The sequence below is a fragment of the Euleptes europaea genome, chromosome 19 (genome assembly GCF_029931775.1).
Source record: "Euleptes europaea isolate rEulEur1 chromosome 19, rEulEur1.hap1, whole genome shotgun sequence".
Taxonomy (NCBI): domain Eukaryota; kingdom Metazoa; phylum Chordata; class Lepidosauria; order Squamata; family Sphaerodactylidae; genus Euleptes; species Euleptes europaea.
Genome location: NC_079330.1, coordinates 18,160,478 through 18,180,603, shown reverse-complemented (window position 1 = coordinate 18,180,603; position 20,126 = coordinate 18,160,478).

The window sequence follows — 20,126 nt, the reverse complement described above, 5'->3', positions numbered from 1 at the left end:
GGTTGGCAACCCTATCCCCATCAGTCACACACCATTAGAAAAAGAAGAAGAGGAGGAGGAGGAGTTGGTTTTTATATTCAAACTTTCTCTCCCACTTAAGGGAGACTCAAACCGGCTTACAATCACCTTCCCTTCTCCTCCCCACCACAGACACCCTGTGAGGTAGGTGGGGCTGAGAGAGCTCTAGCAGAGCTGTAACTTGCCCAAGGTCACCCAGCTGGCTTCATGTAGAGGAGTGGAGAAACAAATCCAGTTTACCACAGTAGCCTCCACCGCTGATGTGGAGGAGTGGGGAATTAAACCCAGGGGGTTACCGCACTTGTATTCCCAGCAATGTATTAAGAGTTTGAAAACATTATAAAAAATACTGTTCGCACTTTGTTTGGCCCCTTTAGCTGTGAAGACGTCTTCCAACCATTTTTTAGCCGTGGCATCCAAAAACCCTTTTAAAGCAATGTTTTTTATAACATTTTCAAACTCTTAATACATCGCTGGGAATTTATAATGCGGTAACCCCCCCCCCCCCCAGTTCTCCAGATCAGACTCCACCGCTCCAAACCACCGCCCTTAACCACTACACCACACTGGCTCCCCACCCCCCATAAACTTTCTAACACAACCCCAGTCAGTATTAACATCTGTTACTTTCTCTTTCCAGACCTTCCTCAGCATTTTCCAGACCTGACGTGGCTGAGACAGTTTCTCTCCTCCCCACAAGTGGGAAGCGAGTGGGAAGTGCGGTGATATGATGGGATTGGCAGATGTGTCGCCCCCAGTCTGGGATGTATCACTCCAACATGACCTGCTGCCATCTTAACTCCTCTGAGGTCAGAACTGAACTGCATCGAGGGGGCAAAAAAACCCCCACTGAGATGTCTCTTGTCAGTTCAGACATGGCTTGAGGACGATACTTGACCTGATGGGACCATATCAAAGTGGACGGAGCAGGACGCCTGTTCACAGCTGTGCATAGTCTATAAGTAACGCACCTACTGCACAAACTCTTTACAGAGTGTAAAATAAAGGACTACTGTAATGATATTCAGGATAGGGTTGTCAGGTACTCCCTGGCAACTGGGGAGGGCAGGGTAGGATTGCTCATCTCCAGGTGGTGGTGATAGTATGAGAAAATATATACTGTATTCTGTAATAAAATGGAGCCCCGTGGCGCAGAGTGGTAAGCTGCAGTACTGCAGTCAAAAGCTCTGCTCACGACCTGAGTTTGATCCCGACAGAAGTCCGTTTCAGGTAGCCGGCTAAAGGTTGACTCAGCCTTCCATCCTTCCAAGGTTGGTCACATGAGTACCCAACTTGCTGGGGGTAAAGGGAAGATGACTGGGGAAGGCACTGGCAAACCACCCCGTAAAATAAAGTCTCCCTAGTAAACGTCAGGATGTGACATCACCCTACGGGTCAGGAATGACCCGGTGCTTGCACAGGGGACCTTTAGCTTTTAATAAAATGGTAGGAATTATTATAAACGTCAATGCTGAGTGCATATATGGTATGCTTTATTAATATATGCTAGGATTGGTTAGGAGTCCCCTGGCGCAGAGTGGTAAGCTGCAGTCCTGCAGTCAAAAGCTCTGCTCACGACCTGAGTTCAATCCCGACTGAAGTTAGTTCCAGGTAGCCGGCTCAAGGTTGACTCAGCCTTCCATCCTTCTGAGGTCAGTAAAATAAGTATCCAGCTTGCTGCTGGGGGTAAAGTGTAGATGACTGGGGAAGGCAATGGCAAACCACCCCGTAAACAGAGTCTGCCTAGTAAACGTCAGGATGTGACATCACCCGGTGCTTGCACAGGGGACTACCTTTACCTACCTAGGATTGGTTAGTAATTGCCAAGAACTAAATTCAGGCTCGGGAAGAGGAATCTTTGTGTGAATAGAAAAGGAGTAGGATGGGGTAGTTGAGAGAGGGGGCAAGAAGAAATGAGTACCAGTTACTGTAATGGGCACTTCAAAGGGAATGTGTCAGCTAGGCAGATAACAAAGTTTAAAAGACACAGGTTTTGGAGACCAGGTAAATAAGCAGAACTGATGACCAACTATGGATTAAGAGGTGTGTCGGAAGTGAGATGCAACGCGTTACGTTATGTGCTGTCAAACCAATGAAACGGCAAATTAATCAAGGTACAAAATGTAGTGCCCACCTATTGTCTCCTTAAGCAAGCTTTGGAGATGACTCCCTTGCGTCAGTCTGTTCATGGCCACGAATAAACTTTATTTTCCTTCCCCTAAATGTGTGTTGTGATTGGTCTCAAAACAGCACCAGGCAGATGAACCTTAACCCCAATTTGGGTATCAGTGGCACCTGGAGATCACCTGCTATTACAGTTGATCTCCAGACTCATACCCCACTCGTCCACATGAGTAACGGACTCTAATCTGGTGGACTGGGTTGGTTTCCCCACTCCTACACATGAAGCCAGCTGGGTGACCTTGGGCTAGTTACAGCTCTCTGAACTCTCAGCCCCACCTACCTCACAAGGTGTCTGTTGTGGGGAGAGGAAGGGAAGGCGATTGTAAGCCGGTGTGATTCTCCTTAAAAGGTAGATATAAAAACCAACTCTTCCTCTTCTTCTTCTGCTTTAACACGACACTCGAGAAACTACAACAAAAACCTTCAAGGCAATCCAATCAGGAGTTTCCCTTGCATGTAGTCAAGGAGGTTTGATTAAGGTAAATTCACCCTGCAATCATGAATGTATTGATGTCTGGTTAAAGGCCCAATAGCTTGATTCAGTGTAGAGCAGTTTCACGAGTTGTTATCTGGAGAATATCCGCTGTCAAAATCCACTGCAGAGGATTTGGTGGCAGCAGGGAATTCATTTCAGCTCTAATCTTTACTGTCCAGTGGTTCCCCTGGTCATCAATGCGGGATGTGAGGACCCTGTCTCTTTGAGTTTCCTTCAGAGATGCCTCCTTCTCAGACAACTTTCTTTCCATGCTGGGGGCCTCCCAGCCGCTCCTGAAGTGCTCTTGCAGCAAACTGACCAATGAATAAAACATGTTCTTGAGAACCTCAATTTTCCACTGGCTGAGCCCAAGTTCTCAATAGCTGTCTGCAATGCCCCTCTGGTGCATTCAACAACCCCCCTCCAATGGAGCCACAAAACTACTCAGGAACGTCAAGCGAAGGAAGGGAGGGAGAGGCAGAAAAGAATGGGAGAAACCCTCCGAGCACACACGAACTCTCTCCTCTGCATTTATGAGGCTTCACATCCCCGCGGTGGAATTGGCTGCCAACTTCTGCTCTCAGAAGCTGTCCCAATGGCTTCACAGCACTGGGCACAAAGGACTGTAAATTGCTTTTTGAAGAAAGCTCCTTTGCTGGTCGGTTTGCAAAGCTTTGAACTGAGCAGGGCTCAGAGGGGGTGGAAGAGGCGAAAGGACGCGACCTGGAAATGGAGTTGGAGGATCAAATGGGAGAGAGACTATGCCGGTGGGCAGAGGCACCCGGGATGAGCTGGCTGTTGACTCGTTTGTCAGTTGTTCGTTGTTGCGAGGTAACCAAGTGGTGGAAGTAAGGCGCCAGACAATCGAAAGGTAGTGGGATCCCAAGATTTACAGGGGAACTGGTTTTCCTAGCTGCACAGTTGAGTTCCTGTAAATCTATGTCTAGGAATCGACCTTTTACCGTTTTAAATGCAGACGCTTAAGAGGCCAGTACAAGCGAATCTAAATAGATTCCTAAAGAGATGATTCTTTTGCTCAATGTAACTTAGCCATTTAGAGGACTGATATTCAGTTAACATTAAGTAGGTAATGTAGTGGTGGTGTAGTGGTTAAGAGCGGTGGTTTGGAGCATGGTGTACTGGTTAAGAGCAGTGGTTTGGAGCGGTGGACTCTGATCTGGAGAACCGGGTTTGATTCCCCACTCCTCCATATGAGCGGCGGAGGCTAATCTGGTGAACTGGATTTGTTTCCCCACCCCTCCACATGAAGCCAGCTGGGTGACCTTGGGCTAGTCTCAGCTCTCTTAGAGCTCTCTCAGCCCCACCTACTTCACAGGGTGTTGTGGGGAGGGGAAAGGAAGGTGATTGTAAGCCTGTTTGAATCTCCCTTAAGTGGTAGAGAAAGTCGGCATATAAAAACCAACTCTTCTTATTCTAGTTGGATTGAATTTAATAAGGCAAATGCAACCAAAATTTAATTGTTAGCAGCCATACTCTAGTTTCTAGCAGTCTTTGGTTGGTTTCTAAACAGATTGCTGTGTATGGTACAAAGTCTGGAATTCCTAAGACCCCACGTAGGAAGGAGGGTTGGAAACATTCCACAGCCTGGATCCAGACTGGAATTCCATAGAATAGTTGGGAACATGATTGAGCATGAAAAACTTGCTGCAGGCACATATTGGCTACCCTTTATGTAGAAAAAGCGAGCATGCTATTTTTTGCTAGATTTATTACATGTTTACAATGAAAGACCCAACTTGCATTGTAGCGGAAAAATAATCCCAAGTACTTTGTCAGTCTAAACTGTGGATGTGTGTGTGTGTTAAGTGCGTCAAGTCACTTCCGACTCATGGCGACCCTATGAATCAATGTCCTCCGGAACATCCTATCATTAACAGCCTTGCTCAGGTCTTGCAAACTGAGGGCATTGGCTTTCTTTATTGAGTCAATCCATCTCTTGTTGGGTCTTCCTCTTTTCCTGCTGCTCTCAACTTTTCCTAGCATTATTGTGTTTTCCATTGACTCTTTGTCTTCTCCAAATGTGTACGATAGCGTGGGCCATCCAAGTAAGGGCAGAAACCTAGCCATCCATTTTTCTTTCTGGACAATGGCAACCTCCTTGAGCTTTATTGGTCTCTTGTGTGTGTGTGTAAAGTGCCGTCAAGCCGCAGCCAACTTATGGCGACCCCTTACGGGGTTTTCAAGGCAAGAGACTAACAGAGGTGGTTTGCCAGTGCCTTCCTCTGTATAACAACCCTGGACTTCCTTGGTGGTCTCCCATCCAAATACTAACCAAGGCTGACCCTGCTTAGCTTCTGAAATCTGACGAGATCAGGCTAGCATGGGCCATCCAGGTGGGCTTTACGTCATCTGAATCCTAGAGAGCTGGTAGCTGCAATACTGCTCTCTGGACACTAGGGGTGGCAGTGCTGAAGTGCAGCGGAGATTGGCAAGCGCAGCATCTCCCTCCTATTGCAGGTTGCCATGACGGTGCAGAAATTAAGGTCCCCGAGACCTCCGTCCAGAGTCCCTGGAAACACACACTCTCTTTCAGACCCTGGGTCCATCAAAGTCAGTATTGTCAACTCTGACTGGCAGCGGCTCTCCAGGGTCTCAGGCAGAGGTCTTTCCCATCACCTATTCGCCTAGTCCCTTTAACTGGAGATACCAGGGATTGAACCTAGGACCTTCTGCAGGCAAAGCAAATGCTCTACCTCTGAGCCTTAACTTTCAGCCTTGCTTGTTGGAATTCATCTTTGATTGATTCTTGCCATTGAACAATTAGAGATTTAGTTGAATAATCTATTCGTTTCAACGATTAAACCATGCAGCACTAGTTGTTCTAGTATCCAGAAGATGATAGATATGGGAAGGATGAGGAAAGAAAGAGACAATTCAAGGCAGCATTGATTTTCCATTTGCCGGCCATGGGGAGGGAGAGCCCTTCTGGCAGCTGCTTCCTGTTTGCGGAGGGAGCCTGGGCATAGGGTTGCCAACCTCCAGGTAATAACTGGAGATCTCCTGCTCTTACAACTGATCTCCAGCCAATAGAGATCAGTTCCCCTGCAGTAAGTGGCCGCTTTGGCAACTGGACTCTATGGCACTGAAGTCCCTCCCCTCCCCAAACCCCACCCTCCTCAGGCTCTGCCTCAAAAACCTCCCACCAGTGGCGAAGAGGGACCTGGCAACCCTACCTGGGCACCTGTTTGCAGGCGGTGGGGCATGGCTTTTAAATCAGAGGAGGATCAGGTATATAAATACAGTACCCAGGAGGCAGCGAAAAGGAGAGGGGAGGGTCATAGGCAGTGGTTGTCGGCATGAGGGCTGGGGCATTACAACGGTGTCCCTATTTCCATCCATGAAATGTCAGACGGGATGCGCTTGAAATGTGTACCATATACTGGTGTTCTTTGTGAGGAAGGAAGGAAGGAAGGAAGGAAGGAAGGAAGGAAGGAAGGAAGGAAGGAAGGAAGGAAGGAAGGAAGGAAGGAAGGAAGGAAGGAAGGAAGGAAGGAAGGAAGAAAGGAAAGAGGTCCTTCAGTATCAGAAATGACTGACTGGGACATTCCATCCAGTTTTTCTCAATCGCTCCTTAAATTGATGCTGTTAAATTGGCATAACCTCTGTGCGCAGAAAAGTCCTCCGTTAGCTGCAGCTTGTCAGAAATCTGGCTGCAAGGAGGAGATATATTCTGGGCTCTGAAATCTGACTGACAACAGGCAACAGGCTAACGCGATAACCAGCGTTTGACATTCTCTTTCCAACGGAAGGCAGCCAAGTGCAAGATGCCGTCATCCACGAGTACTTTAGGTGCAGCTTCCGTGCTCCATCATGGCTGATTACCTAGGCATTTACACGGGAAGTATGCCTGGATCCTTTAGCAATCATTTGCTCTTCCTCTCCCAGGCTATTCCGGCTTGCCTGGGTAACACTTTGCAGGGTTATCAGTCAACGTCTAGGCATTTTAAGCGTGCCCATCTTTTTAAAGCTGTTCTTATGGTTTGCTTTTAGCCTGGTGGCGGCTTTATGGAGATGGTTTCAGGCTGCGGAATGCTGTTTTATGGCTTTTTTATATTGATCATTTTTATGGGCTTTTTAATTTTATCGCATTTCTGTTTGCTCCCTGAGCCGCCTCAAGCAGGTGCTCTGGAGAGGCGGCAGATCAGTTTACTAGATAAAAGAACAGAAACGAATATGGCGGATTTGCAAGTTGAAAACAACCAGGCTGCAAAATTCAGTAGCACCACCAGTTACTAGCTACCTCTCACCCACACTGGATTCCCTCTTAGGACACACCATCTGGGTTATGAAGCAAGCCTAGTTGAGAATAACTACAACTACAGCAGCAGCAACAACAACAATAATAAATCACCTTTGCTTCTCACTTGCCTTGAAAGCCCCTTGCTGGGGTTGGTTGCAACTTGACTACACGTATGGCTCGGATTCATTCAACCATCTTGCAATACATCAAACCTTTCCACCCTGCAGACTACCTCGGATTCCTGGAAATATCCAAATATCGAAGGGCTTTTACTCTGACGTGTTTCAACGCCTTACCTTCAGCTCTCCTGGAAGGCAGGTATCTCTGTACTCCCTTTCATCAACGACTATAAAGATGCAAAACAGAGAAAGTGGAAACAATAGAACATGTTCTGCTCCAACGTCCCTTCTACTAAGATCGCAGTACTTTCTCCCCATATTGACATCCTTTCCTGGGAGGTCGGAAGAAGCTAAAGTTTCCCTTCTCTTAGCAGACTCCTCTCGGGAGATAACCATTCAAGCAGCCAAATTTTGCCTCCGGTCTAGTGGGATTCGTAAACAGCTAATTGAAAACTCTTCCCCATAGAAGATCTTATCTCCTTCAAATCATCCTTCCCAGAATCATCAGCTTTTATTATTTTATTATTTTAAACCTAACTTTGATTTTTATTCAGAGCTGATATTGTATCGAAATAAAACTTGATTGATTGACTACACTTATGTACATTCGTAAGGTTAAGAGTGGCGGACTCTAATCTGGAGAACTAGGTTTGACTCCCCACTCCTCCACATGAAGCCAGCTGGGTGACCTGGGGCTAGTCACAGTTCTCTCTGACCTCTCTCAGCCCCATCTACCTCACAGGATGTCTGTTGTGGGGAGAGGAAGGGAAGGCGATTGTAAGCCGGTTTGATTCTCTTTAAAAAGGGAGAGAAAGTCGGTATATAAAAACCAACTCTTCTTCTTCTATCTGTCATTTGCTTTCTTTTTTTTTCACTTCCGTGCGCTCTTGCATGTGGAGACCTGCTACACACAAAGGAGCTTGATGGAACATTACACAAACCATATCAAGAATTTACAGTCTTTTAAGTAATGTGCATATTAGTAACATAGAGCTGAGGTTGGGGCGGTGATAGAGAAAGAAGGAAATGAATAAATTGGTAATAAATTCTACGCAGAGATTTCAGGAGTTGTTGTGGGGGGGTTTAACACCAAACAATGGAATATTTCTAATGTATCAGCTTTGGAAGCATCCCTAAGCCATTATCTAAGCTGCACATAAGTGCATGTGCACACACACCCTGCCAACTGGGACAAATTTTGATGCGAGGGAGCTATTAGTGCTAGGACATTTGTTCCTCGGCTCTCTGTTTTTGTCTTTATTTATGACCTGGCTGTGACTGCAATTATACATCCATAACATGCATTTAAAATGCTGCCTGACAAATCTGCAAAAGGGCTGCGCTGCGATTTTAAATGTAAATGAAACCGTTCATAAGAACACAAGAACATAAGCAAGGCCATGCTGGATCAGACCAAGGGCCATCAAGTCTCGCAGTCTGTTCACACAGTGGCCAACCAGGTGCTTCTAGGAAGCCCACAAACAAGACAATTGCAGCAGCACCATCCTGCCTGTGATCCACAGCACCTATTAGGCATGCTCCTCTGATCCTGTAGAGCAGGGGTGGGGAACCTTTTTTCTGCCAAGAACCATTTGGATATTTATAACATCATTCGTGGGCCATACAAAATTATCAACTTAAAAATTAGCCTGCTATATTTGGTCAAACATTTAACCAAGAGGCACGACCGGAGACTGCCATGAGTGTCTGCCACGTAGTTTCTCCACGGCCTAGGTGGGAAAGGGTTAACACAGTTTCTTGGGCGGTCCTAGCAGCTTCATAGCTAACGACTCTTCTGCAAGGGGGGAAAAGGTTCCTTTTCTAGGCAAAACAAACTCACATTCACCTTGAATAGAGGCTATTCCTGTCTGTGGGAGGGGGCAGATCGCCAGATCCTTCTGAGCTAGAGATCTGCCAGACCAAACGATTTCACGGGCCTTATACGGCCCCAGGCCTGACGTTCCCCACCCCTGCTGTAGAGAATAGGAATGCATCATGACTAGTAGCCATTTTGACTAGTAGCTATGAATACCCCTCTCCTCCATGAACATGTCCACTCCTCTCTTAAAGCCTTCCAAGTTGGCAGCCAATTTTTTTCTTTACACTATAAAGAGAAAAGTTGCCACATCTCTCACGCATTTGACCAATCTACTTGACAGCAGATAACGCGGTATCCGCTTCTCAGAAAGTGTCTTTAGCTGTTTTATCCAGGGAGTGATATATTTATTTTGTGGACATGCTAAAACAATGTGGGCTAAGGAGTCTATTTGGTCCAGACAAAATGGGCATTTTAGTTCTTCTGCAATAATTGTATTGTATCACCCTTGTGTCTCGGCTGAGTCTAGGGCATTACATCTCGCCAATAAGAAAGCTCATCTGAGCTTATGAATTTCTAACCAGAAGAAACAGTCTGGCAAGGAGACTCCAGCTTCCAAAGTAGCCATTTTCTCCAGGCGAACAGATCTCTGTCACCTGGATATCAGGTGTAATAGTGGGAGATCTCCACCCACTATCTGGAAATTGGCAACCCTACTTGTAGACATTCCCTTCTCTGTGTTCAGAACTCAGATACTTCCTTTATGTTGTTTCTTCCGGGCAACCCTGTGGTTTCGGCAACTAACCAGACCAAACGGGAAAACTCCCCGCCATTCGAGCCACACCCCTGTTTCTTTGGTGCTCAGTTTGGCCAGTGAAACAGTACCACCCGCTTCTATAGTCCTGAAGGTCCACATGGGAAGTCTTCTGCTGTTGATCCCAAGTTTTCTGCAGCTGTGACTGAAGTGCATCTGGAACTTGGCATTAGACAATATTTCACCAGCAAAATTAGGCAGCCAGAACTATCTGGAAGCTTTGGGATGCCAGCCTCCAAAAGACAAGCCATGGCTTTTGTCCCAGAAGCCTCTGGGGTATGGAGAGCAAGACAAAGACGTCACTGGAAGAATGGACAGCTGCTCAGTTCTTTCTTTGTGATTGCTCTCAGCACAATGAAACCTAAAGTGACTGTAGATCACAGTGGCATTAGGCAAAGTGCAATTTGCATAATCATTATGCAAATCAGGACAGATAACCAGCTTTAGCCGGACTCGAGTGGCTTTCAAGGGTCTCTGCCTCTCCAAGCTAGTATTTGATTCTCACAGTTCAATTGCTCTGAAAAGGGTCATTAACATACCTTGATCTTGCTTTCCTAATTTTTACCTGGGGGACAAAATTACAACTCTGCAGCAATGCGTTTAAGGACCACAAGGGGCGCCACTGCTAGGTGTATTGTGTGTGTGTGTGTAAAGTGTCGTCAAGTTGCAGCTAACTTATGGCAAACCCTTATGGGGTTTTGAAGGCTACCAGAGGTAGTTTGCCAGTGCCTTCCTCTGCATAGCAACCCTGATATTCCTGGGTGGTCTCACATCCAAATACTAACCAGGGCTGACCCTACTTAGCTTCCAAGATCTGATGAGATCAGACTATACCATGCTGCCATCTCTCCTGTTTGGTTAGGGTTGCCAGGTCCCTCTTCACCACCAGCGGGAAGTTTTTGTGGCGGAGCCTGAGGCGGGCAGGGTTTGGGGAGGAAATTCAATGCCGTAGAGTCCACTTGCCAAAGCAGCCATTTTCTCCAGGGGAACTGATCTCTATCGGCTGGAGATCAGTTGTAATAGCAGGAGATCTCCAGCTAGTACCTGGAGGTTGGCAACGCTATGTTCGGTTCATTACTTATAGAAAAAGAATTGAAATTGAGAAATGGGTGCTATGAGTGCAAGCTTCCCCAGTTCGCAACTTCCTGGCTATTTATGAGCTGAGTCCAAACCTCTTTGCAGTTTCCTCCGTTTTATTTTTCTTGACCAGCGATGCTATTGTTTCCCAGAAGTTACAAACTGGCTTGTAATGGAGCCACCTTTGTGACAAACCCCAGATAGGTAAGCTCTGGAGAAAAGGGAAGAGAGAAGTGGGAAGGGAACTCATGAAGAAGTCGGGGCCTCTCACAAACCTCAATAACATGGGTACCCAGGAAGCGATGAAGCTACTCAGCACAAGGGTGGCAGACCTTGATCATGTGAGTACCCTGAGGACTGGAGGGCAAGGCGAATGTGCTCCACTGCTGCCCTAGGAATCTCTCCACCTACCACCCTCCCATCGTATCTAAAACTTCTCACCACTCCCAGCCACAGACGAGCATTTATGCTCGCCAGACTGAACGTCCTTCCAACAGCTGAACTGAGCGGCCGATTTAATAAAATCCCATTCTCAGATAGGCGTTGCTCCTGTGCATCAGGAACAATTGAGTCAATAGACCACCTTTTGCTATTCTGTGATCTGTGGGCTGTACCCAGGGCCACCTGGATCGCACCTATTTTATCAAGATACCATCTTCCTGCTGAATCCTGGGTGGCCTCATATCTGATGAGGGATGTTCATCCAGGAATAACTAAATCCATCGCGAAATATTTGGTAACAGTAATCTCTCTAAAGGGATGACAAGATTAAAATCATTGTTACCCGTGTTAGGTTTACCATTGTAGTTGCTGTTGTATCTGTTGTATCTGTAGAGCGACATGAGTACTATTGCATTCTCTGCTGTGTCTGTAGAGTAATTTAAAATTTTGGTCAAACGATCTTGATTTTAGTGTTTAAGTATTTTAAGAATTCTAAATTACTCCTGTTGTCTATTTTAAATTTGTATACTATAGTATTTAACTTATTTTAATTTATGTATTTGTGCTTAAGACCTTTGGTCAAAGGAGCCTGAAATAAAGGAAAGGAAGAAGTCGGGGACAGGATCATGGGACATGCAATGACAAAAACCTGGTAGAAGGGGGACTGTAGGAAAGAGGAGGATTGGGGAAGATTGAGTCAAAAAGCTGGCTGGGTCCAACCCATCATCTCTCTGAGAGCCAGCATAGTTAGTGGTTAAGAGCAGTGGACTCTGATCTGGAGAACTGGGTTTGTTTCCCCACTCCTCCACATGAAGCCTACTGGGTGACTTAGGGCTAGTCACAGCTCTCTCAGAGCTCTCTCAGCCCCACCTACCTCACAGGGTGTCTGTTGTGGGGAGGGGAAGGGAAGGTGATTATAAGCCGGTTTGAGTCTCCCTTGAGTGGTAGAGAAAGTCGGCATATAAAAACCAACTCTTCTTCCTCTTCCTCCTGTTCTTCTTGTTTCCCCACTCCTCCACATGAAGCCTACTGGGTGACCTTGGGCCAGTTACAGTTCTCTCCGAACTCTCTCAGTCCCACCTACCTCATAAGGTGCCTGTTGTGAAGGGGGAAGCAAAGGTGATTGTAAGCCGCTTTGAGACCCCTTACAGTAGGGGAAAGTGGGGTATAAAAACCAACTCTTCTTCTTGTTCTTCAGTCTCCCTGCATCAGGAGATTTCTTTGTGAGGGTAGAAGTCAAGAGGAGTAATATGATTTAGTCCCTCTCTGATACAGAAAGCCCGAAACTAGTCAGTCTTCTCAACTGAATATGAACCTCAAAACTCTTCTAACTATTTGAAAAATGTGAATTATGTTTATGAATGGCAACGTCTCTTTATGCAACAGCTAAACTGACATCATTGTGTCATCTTTATATAAAGTGTACTAGCTCTGTCTCATGATAGAGAAAAGAAAACAAATGTACCTGTCACTCTTCTGTGGATTCATATCTCATTTTCACACTTGTGCCTTTTCCTGTCTTGTTCGTCATAGGTTTATTCTGATGGGTTTTAAAAAAAAAAACTGTTGAAGTATTTTGTATTCTTAAAAACAAAATTTGTCTAATAATCTCAACTCGCCCCCCGCTTGCCCGGCTCTATGCTTTATACTTTTTTAAAATGTACACATGTTTTTGGGGAGGGTTTTGTTGATGACAATGATGAAGATTCTCACCTTTAAATTGATTGAATGTTTGATTAAATTTTTGCACAAGGCAAAACTGGGAAGAATGAAACGTTCCCAGCCGGGGGTCTCCTGTCATCAGTTCTTTTGTCTGGCATGGAATTATTTCGAAGCTGAATTGTAGAAGTCAATACAATTTAATCACATGAAAGAGGTGGAGAGGAACTGAGAATGTTAAGCACGTGTGTGAAAATCGTCAGGACCATGAAAAGCTCAAAATCAAAGAAATGATTAAAAGATCTAATTTCGCAGAGTGTGAAATGGATTCTCCTGGCTATATTGTTGGATTGTTTCTTTACATGGTGGAGAATTAGCTTTTACTAGATAGGGCACAAGGTATCTGCTAAGAAAGGGCAGCTGGAAATTGACTAATCAAGATCCAATCCAGGCAGCACCTAATTTGCATGAATATATGCTTATTTCTGATGTTTGTAGGGTTGCCAGGTCCCTCTTTGCCACCGGCGGGAAGTTTTTGGGGCGGAGCCTGGGGAGGGCATGGTTTGGGGAGGGGACAGACTTCAATGCCATAGAGTCCTATTGCCAAAGTGGCCACTTTCTCCAGGTGAAGTGATCTCTATTGCCTGGAGATCAGTTGCAATAGCAGGAGATCTCCAGCTAGTACCTGGAGATCCGACTTCGAACGGAGCAGCTTTACAAGCGTTTTGAATTGTTTGATTTTTGTTGAGATTTGTAAATTTTATACCAAGGAGCTTGTCTCGCGATAATTTGAACGGTGTGCTGACGAAGCCGCTGACGCGGCGGTGAAAACGTCAAGTTAATCCGGACTGCGTTTCACAACCTGAATTGACCATTCTCTTTTGAGTGGATCATTCCCACCGCTTCTCTGAACTACTTACAAGAAGCCTTTTGGGACTCAAAAAGATTGTTTAGAAGGCGTTCTTGAAGACTCCTTGGGAGCCACGTATTTATCATCTTGTTGTTTAGTAGTTATGGTTGTTTGTTTGCACTATTTCACTGTACTAAATTGTGTCTGTGTTTTGCATACATGCGTTGTTTTGGTACTTATTTTTTCTCAACTTCTTTCTAGTACCAAGTGCCTCTTTCTCCAGTACGTACCTGGAGGTTGGCAACCCTAGTGTCAGATGGAACTCTGGGAGTCCAAGCTTCCAATCCCCACTGCGCCATGATGCTATCTGGGTGACCTTGGGCTCGTCACTCTCTCTCAGCATAACCTACCTCAAAGGATTGTCGTGAGGGTAACGAAATGGACGAGAGAAAGATCTCTGTTGCCCTGAACCCCTTGAAGGAAGAGTTGGAATTTTATAAAATTGTTAGATAGATGAACCAATGTTCTGACTCAGAAGCTTCAGATCAGAACCAGATATCATCTTTGCCTTCCAGGGGGCAACGGAAGAGGAAGTAAGGTTGCCAACCTCCAGGTGGCACCTGGAAATCTCCTGCTATTAGGACTGATCTCCAGGCAACCAAGAACAGTTCCCCTGAAGAAAATGGCTGCTTTGGAGGGTCAGCTCAATGGCATTATACCCTGTTGAGGTCCCTCCCCTCCCCAGGCTCCACCCTCAAAATCTCCAGGTATTTCCCAACCCACAGCTGCCAATCTTAAAAGAAAGGCAGATAAACAACTAAATATCAGTTATTAGGAATGGAGAAACTGGTGAGCGTAAGTCTCTAATAGTTTATGGTATCCCAGGGAGGAGATTCCAGCCAGGAGAAATTTTCGCAGTGATTTATTCCCCCTCCAACAACATTCTAATGGTTAATATCCCTAGATTTTGAATAATTATGGAACAGATAACGGGGTTTCTTTAATGGGGGGGCAAAGTGTGGGGGGGGGGGGCGACAGAGGCAGGGGACACTTTTTTGTGTCCATCTTCCGATTGCTAATAAAAGTGGGAATCATTGCTCTGAGAAGAAGGCCAATTTAGTATTCTGCAAACCCCCTCCTATTCATTACCATGTACATGACAAGGGGCGAGGGAAGCGGTTCTTTCTAATGCATTTCCATGCTGAAGCTGCCCACACTGATTATAAAAACAAATATGTAGGTGGGAAAGATTCACACACTTCAGCAAATTGAAGGAGCTCACGCTGCGGCCAAGTTCAATGAGCAAGGGGCCTTGGGCAGTTTTCCGTCTCGCAAGACACATTTATTTTTAGCATCTTTCAAGACCCCCCCTTTTTTGCTGATCTTTAGGTCAGCAAGCAGATGGGATGTGGGTTTCGAGGCAGAACCCTGGAGGGTCAGGCTGGATGCAGCACTTAAGAGAGCTGAAGTAGAATGGGGGTGGTGGTCCTGAGTTCGAATCCCCGTTCTGGCAGGAGAGTGGCTGGGTGACTTCAAGCCGGTCACGCGCTCTCTCACATCCTCCCCTCCATTACTGGGTTGTTGTGAGGATAAAAGGGGAGAACTGCCAATTCCTCTTTAAAGGATGCTCAGGATAGGTTTTCAAGGGGGCTACTAGAAATTTGCATCCAAACTGGATTTTAAACAGTGCAGTGATCACACAGGGCTAGAAACGACAAATACGGATATGAAATTGTGGGAAGGTGGTGCCGGATTTACCCACAAGCTAAGTAATCTAGGGGCCTTCATTATGAGGGGTCTTGAACACATGAACACACGAAGCTGCCTTATACTGAACCAGACCCCTGGTCCATCAAAGTCAGCATTGTCTACTCAGACCGGCAGCGGCTCTCCAGGGTCTCAGCTAGAGGTCTTAAACATCGCCTACTTGCCTAGCCCCTTTAACTGGAGATGCCGGGGATTGAACCTGGGACCTTCTGCATGCCAAGCAGATGCTCTACCGCTGAGCCACAGCCCCTCCCCTTCTTTGGTAGGATAACACCTTTTTATAATGTTATGGGACCTCTTAAACTGGACATAGTTTTGGGCCTCAGCATGTCTGTATCTGGCCCTGGGTAGAACAAAGGGGTAGCCAGTAGAAACTGCTGAGTCATAAGAAGGAATGTCCCCAGAAAGAATGGGTGGAGCCAGACTACTCAAACAGTACAATGGTAGTTATGACAGCACAGCAAATTTAGGTAAGTGGCAAATAAGAAAACTAGCTCCTCTCTGCATAGGATCAGGGTTGGTAGTTGTATGAAAAATTAGTAGGTAGAGCAGCACCAATTTTTGAGGAAACTCGTGGCTCTGGTTACTCTATCCATTTTCTCTCTCTCTCTCACTCAATCTCTCTCTCATTAGGGTTGCCAACCTCCAGGTACTAGCTGGAGATCTCCTGCGATTACAACAGATCTCCAGCCAATAGAGATCAGTTCCCCTGGAGAAGATGGCCGCTTGGGCAATTGGACTCTATGGCATTGAAGTCCCTTCCCTCCCCAAACCCCACCCTCCTCAGGTTCCACCCAAAAAAAAACCTCGCCAGTGGCAAAGAGGAAAACTGGCCACCCCATCTCTTGTGTATGTACACATTTGTGCTCTACAGTAATATTTATTCATCTCTCAGCAGATATTTGAGCTAGGGTTGCCACGCCTACGGATGCAAGTCACAGAAGATTTTGGGGGCGGGGCTAGGGTTGCCCACCTTCGGGTACTCACTGGAGATCTCCTGCTATTACAACTGATCTCCAGGTGACAGAGATCAGTTCCCCTGGAGAAAATGGCCGCTTTGGCAATTGGACTCTATGGCATTGAAGTCCCTCCCCTTCCCAAACCCTGCCCTCCCCAGGGTCCACCCCAAAAACCTCCTGCAGGTGGGGAAGAGAGAGCTGGCAACCCTAGGAGGGGCTGCGTGCAACCTTGGAAGTGATGTCACTTCCCGTCAATGTGTTGTGAACTCCCCAAATTTGTATGCTGAAAACCATAAAGATGGGAGGATTCCTAGAGCGTCACCCAAACGTGACATTCTTTCCAGGATAATATGTCATTCCCTGCCCCCTTTTCTTCATTGGGGGTGGCCTGTTGGCAAGCCTAATCTGAGCGTTCAGATAGTATCTGGAAAACATGATTTGCAAGTGGACCATTTCGGCTCTGTAGATTTTCAAATCCATCAAATTCATTTCGGTTCTGTAGATTTTCAGTCTTGTTTTTTTTTTCTCCTTTTTTTCCCCTTGTTTTTTTTTTAGTTACCTGCTCAGGCGAGGCCCTGATTCTAGCTGACCTCACCGGCCCCATTCGTACAAAGCTTCTGACAACTCTTCCCAAAATGTGATCCTCTGCCACCTACAGGGTTGGCTTTTGCCATTCACCTCTCATCGCACCGAGACCTTTAATTAAAAGTGATCGCATGCTAAGCTGAGGCTTGTTTTTTGCAAGGGCTCCTTTGTGGCCCGTATTATTTGGAGGGGGGAAAAAATACAAAGAATGACCTTTAGGAAAGGAACAATGGTTGTGTCAGAACCTCTGCAGTACGATTTCTCTTAATTTGGAGTTGCAGTTTGGCAGCCGAAGTGATATTCTTTGAATACCTGTTCTCTACCCCCTTGGCTGTGGATTCAACACTCTTCCTACAATGCACAATGCTAGTCTCAATGACAGGCTCCCTAACTATTGAGCCATAAGCCTCTTTAGCCTTTGCACAGAAGGGTGGTTGGTTCGACAGTTTTGAAAGCTTAAGAAAGCCTTGCTGCTGGACGTGTCCAGAGGAGGGCAACAAAGATGGTGAGGGGTCTGGAGACCAAACCATATGAGGAAAGGTTGAAGGAGCTGGGTATGTTTAGCCTGAAGAGGAGAAGACTGAGAGGGGATATGATAACCATGTTCAAGTACTTGAGGGGCTGTCATATAGAGGAGGGTGCCGAGTTGTTTTCTGTTGCCCCAGAAGGTCGGACTGGAAACAACGGGTTGAAATTAAATCAAAAGAGTTTCTGTCTAGGCATCAGGAAGAATTTTCTAACAGTTAGAGTGGTTCCTCAGTGGAACAGGCTTCCTCGGGAGGTGGTAAGCTCTCCTTCCATGGAGGTTTTAAAGAAGAGGTTAGATGGCCATCTGTCAGCAATGCTGATTCTATAACCTTAAGCAGATGATGAGAGGGAAGGCATCTTGGCCATCTTCTGAGCATTTAGTGGAGGTCACTGGGGTGTGTGGGGGGGAGGTAGTTGTAAAGTTCCTGCATTGTGCAGGGGGTTGGACTAGATGACCCTGGTGATCCATTCCAACTCTATGATTCTATGATCTAGGTATGAGAAAAGTTTGTTTGTTAATTTATTTAACTTTATTTATAATCCAATAATTTAATCTATCATTAGGTTATAATTATAATTAGGCGGGAGATGGTGGGAGGTGTATACGTACCCTTGGGAGGGCGCACCATCATCGTCACTGCACAACGACATCAGTTCTGTTGCGACTCAGCAACGCCAGCATTGCATCAGGGTGATGCTCTAACACTCGCCAAAAAGTTGTCAGAATAGTCCTGAATCGATTATTTGGATACTTCATTTAAAGTCTGCCTTTCTTGTTCAGACTTACTATAAACAGTAGAATTAGGGTTGCCAACCTCCAGGGGGTAGTACAAAATTGTACACAGAAACCAATATGCACAATGAGTATAACAAAATGCACAACGAATATAACAAAATGCAAAAGTGTATTACATGACAAAGGGCAAAAATATTGCCAACTGTATACAAAGACTAAGATACAGTATATGTGAAAGTCACCTGTCTGTCACTCTCTCTCCAATATTCTTGTTTTATAGGTGCAGTTTAGAGGCTTTTTCAACTAGATGTATTCTGGTGTGACCCCATAATCAGGGAGGAAGAGGAAGACGCTGTTTCCAGTTCGTCATCAGTCCCTCTTCATATCCATTATGTATCTCATATTACAAATTCCAAACCCTTCTTAAGACAACTTCCAAGGTTCCCAGCTGGATACAATAAAGCTTGCAAAGGTTCCAAGATGGATACCATCCCAGGTGGTGGCTGGTGATCTCCCACTATTGCATCTGGTCTCCAGGTGATAGAAATCAGTTCCCCTGGAGAAAAATGGCCGCTTTGGCAATTGGACTCTACGGCATTGAAGTCCCTGCCCTCTCCAAACTCCTCCCTCCTCAGACTCTGCCCCCAAAATCTCCAGGTATTTCCCAACCTGGAGCTGGCAACCCTAAGTAGAAAGCATACCAACAGCACACTGTGAAATTGGCTTACAAAGGTCGAGGACGACGCAAAAATGACAGGGTAATGCATAAAACAAACAACACAATAAAGCAGTATAATATGTAGAACAAACGATACAATGAAACAGGATTATGAAAGTGAAGAACAGTGCAGTGAAAACCATACAATACGTTCGATAAACAAGGCAAGGCAAACTGCTTAAAATTGTCACAGTCATTAAAGCTACAACTTGATTGCCCGTATAAAAAATGCCCTCGACCAATTATGTTTTACACAGTCTGTAGAACCACAGAAGAGCCGGAGCCCTGCTAACCTGCTTAGGCAAACCATTCCCCCAGGTAGGGGACTCACCAGAGAATGCAGGTGGATGAGCAGCATCCAGGGTTGCCAGGTCCCTCTTCACAACTGGCAGGAGGTTTTTGGGGTGGAGCCTGAGGAGGGTTGGGTTTGGGGAGGGACTTCAATGCCATAGAGTCCAATTGCCGAAGCGGCCATGTTCTCCAGGTGAACTGATCTTTAAGGCTGGCGATCAGTTGTAATAGCAGATCTCCAGCTAGTACCTGGAGGTTGGCAACCCTAGCAGCAGCTGATCCTTCCCATTGGCAGGGTGGCCTCTTCAAGAAGATTTGATGTGGATGATTGAAGCAGCAGCAGCAGCAGAAGCAGCAGCAGAAGAAGAGTTGGTTCTTATATGCCGACTTTCTCTACCACTTAAGGGAGAATCAAACCGGTTTACAATCACTTTCCCTTCCCCTCCCCACAACAGACATCCTGTGGGGCTGGGAGAGCTCTAAGAGAGCTGTGACTAGCCCAATGTCACCCAGCTGGCTTCATGTGGAGGAGTGGGGAAACCATTTCGGTTCCCCAGATTAGCATCTGCTGCTCATGTGGAGGAGTGGGGAATCAAACCCGGTTCTCCAGATTAGAGTCCACCACTGCAAACCCCTGCTCTTAACCACTACATCACGCTGGCAGAGCAGAGCAATAGAGTGCAAAATGTTTCACAAAGTGACTTGTATGAATTCTTCGGGACTGTGGTCTATTCTTCTATGTATAGCTTGCTAAAACTGGGATCTTACTATGTAATTTTTGCATCATTCAATGTGTCAAGTTAGTACTTATGATTTGCCTCTGTTCTG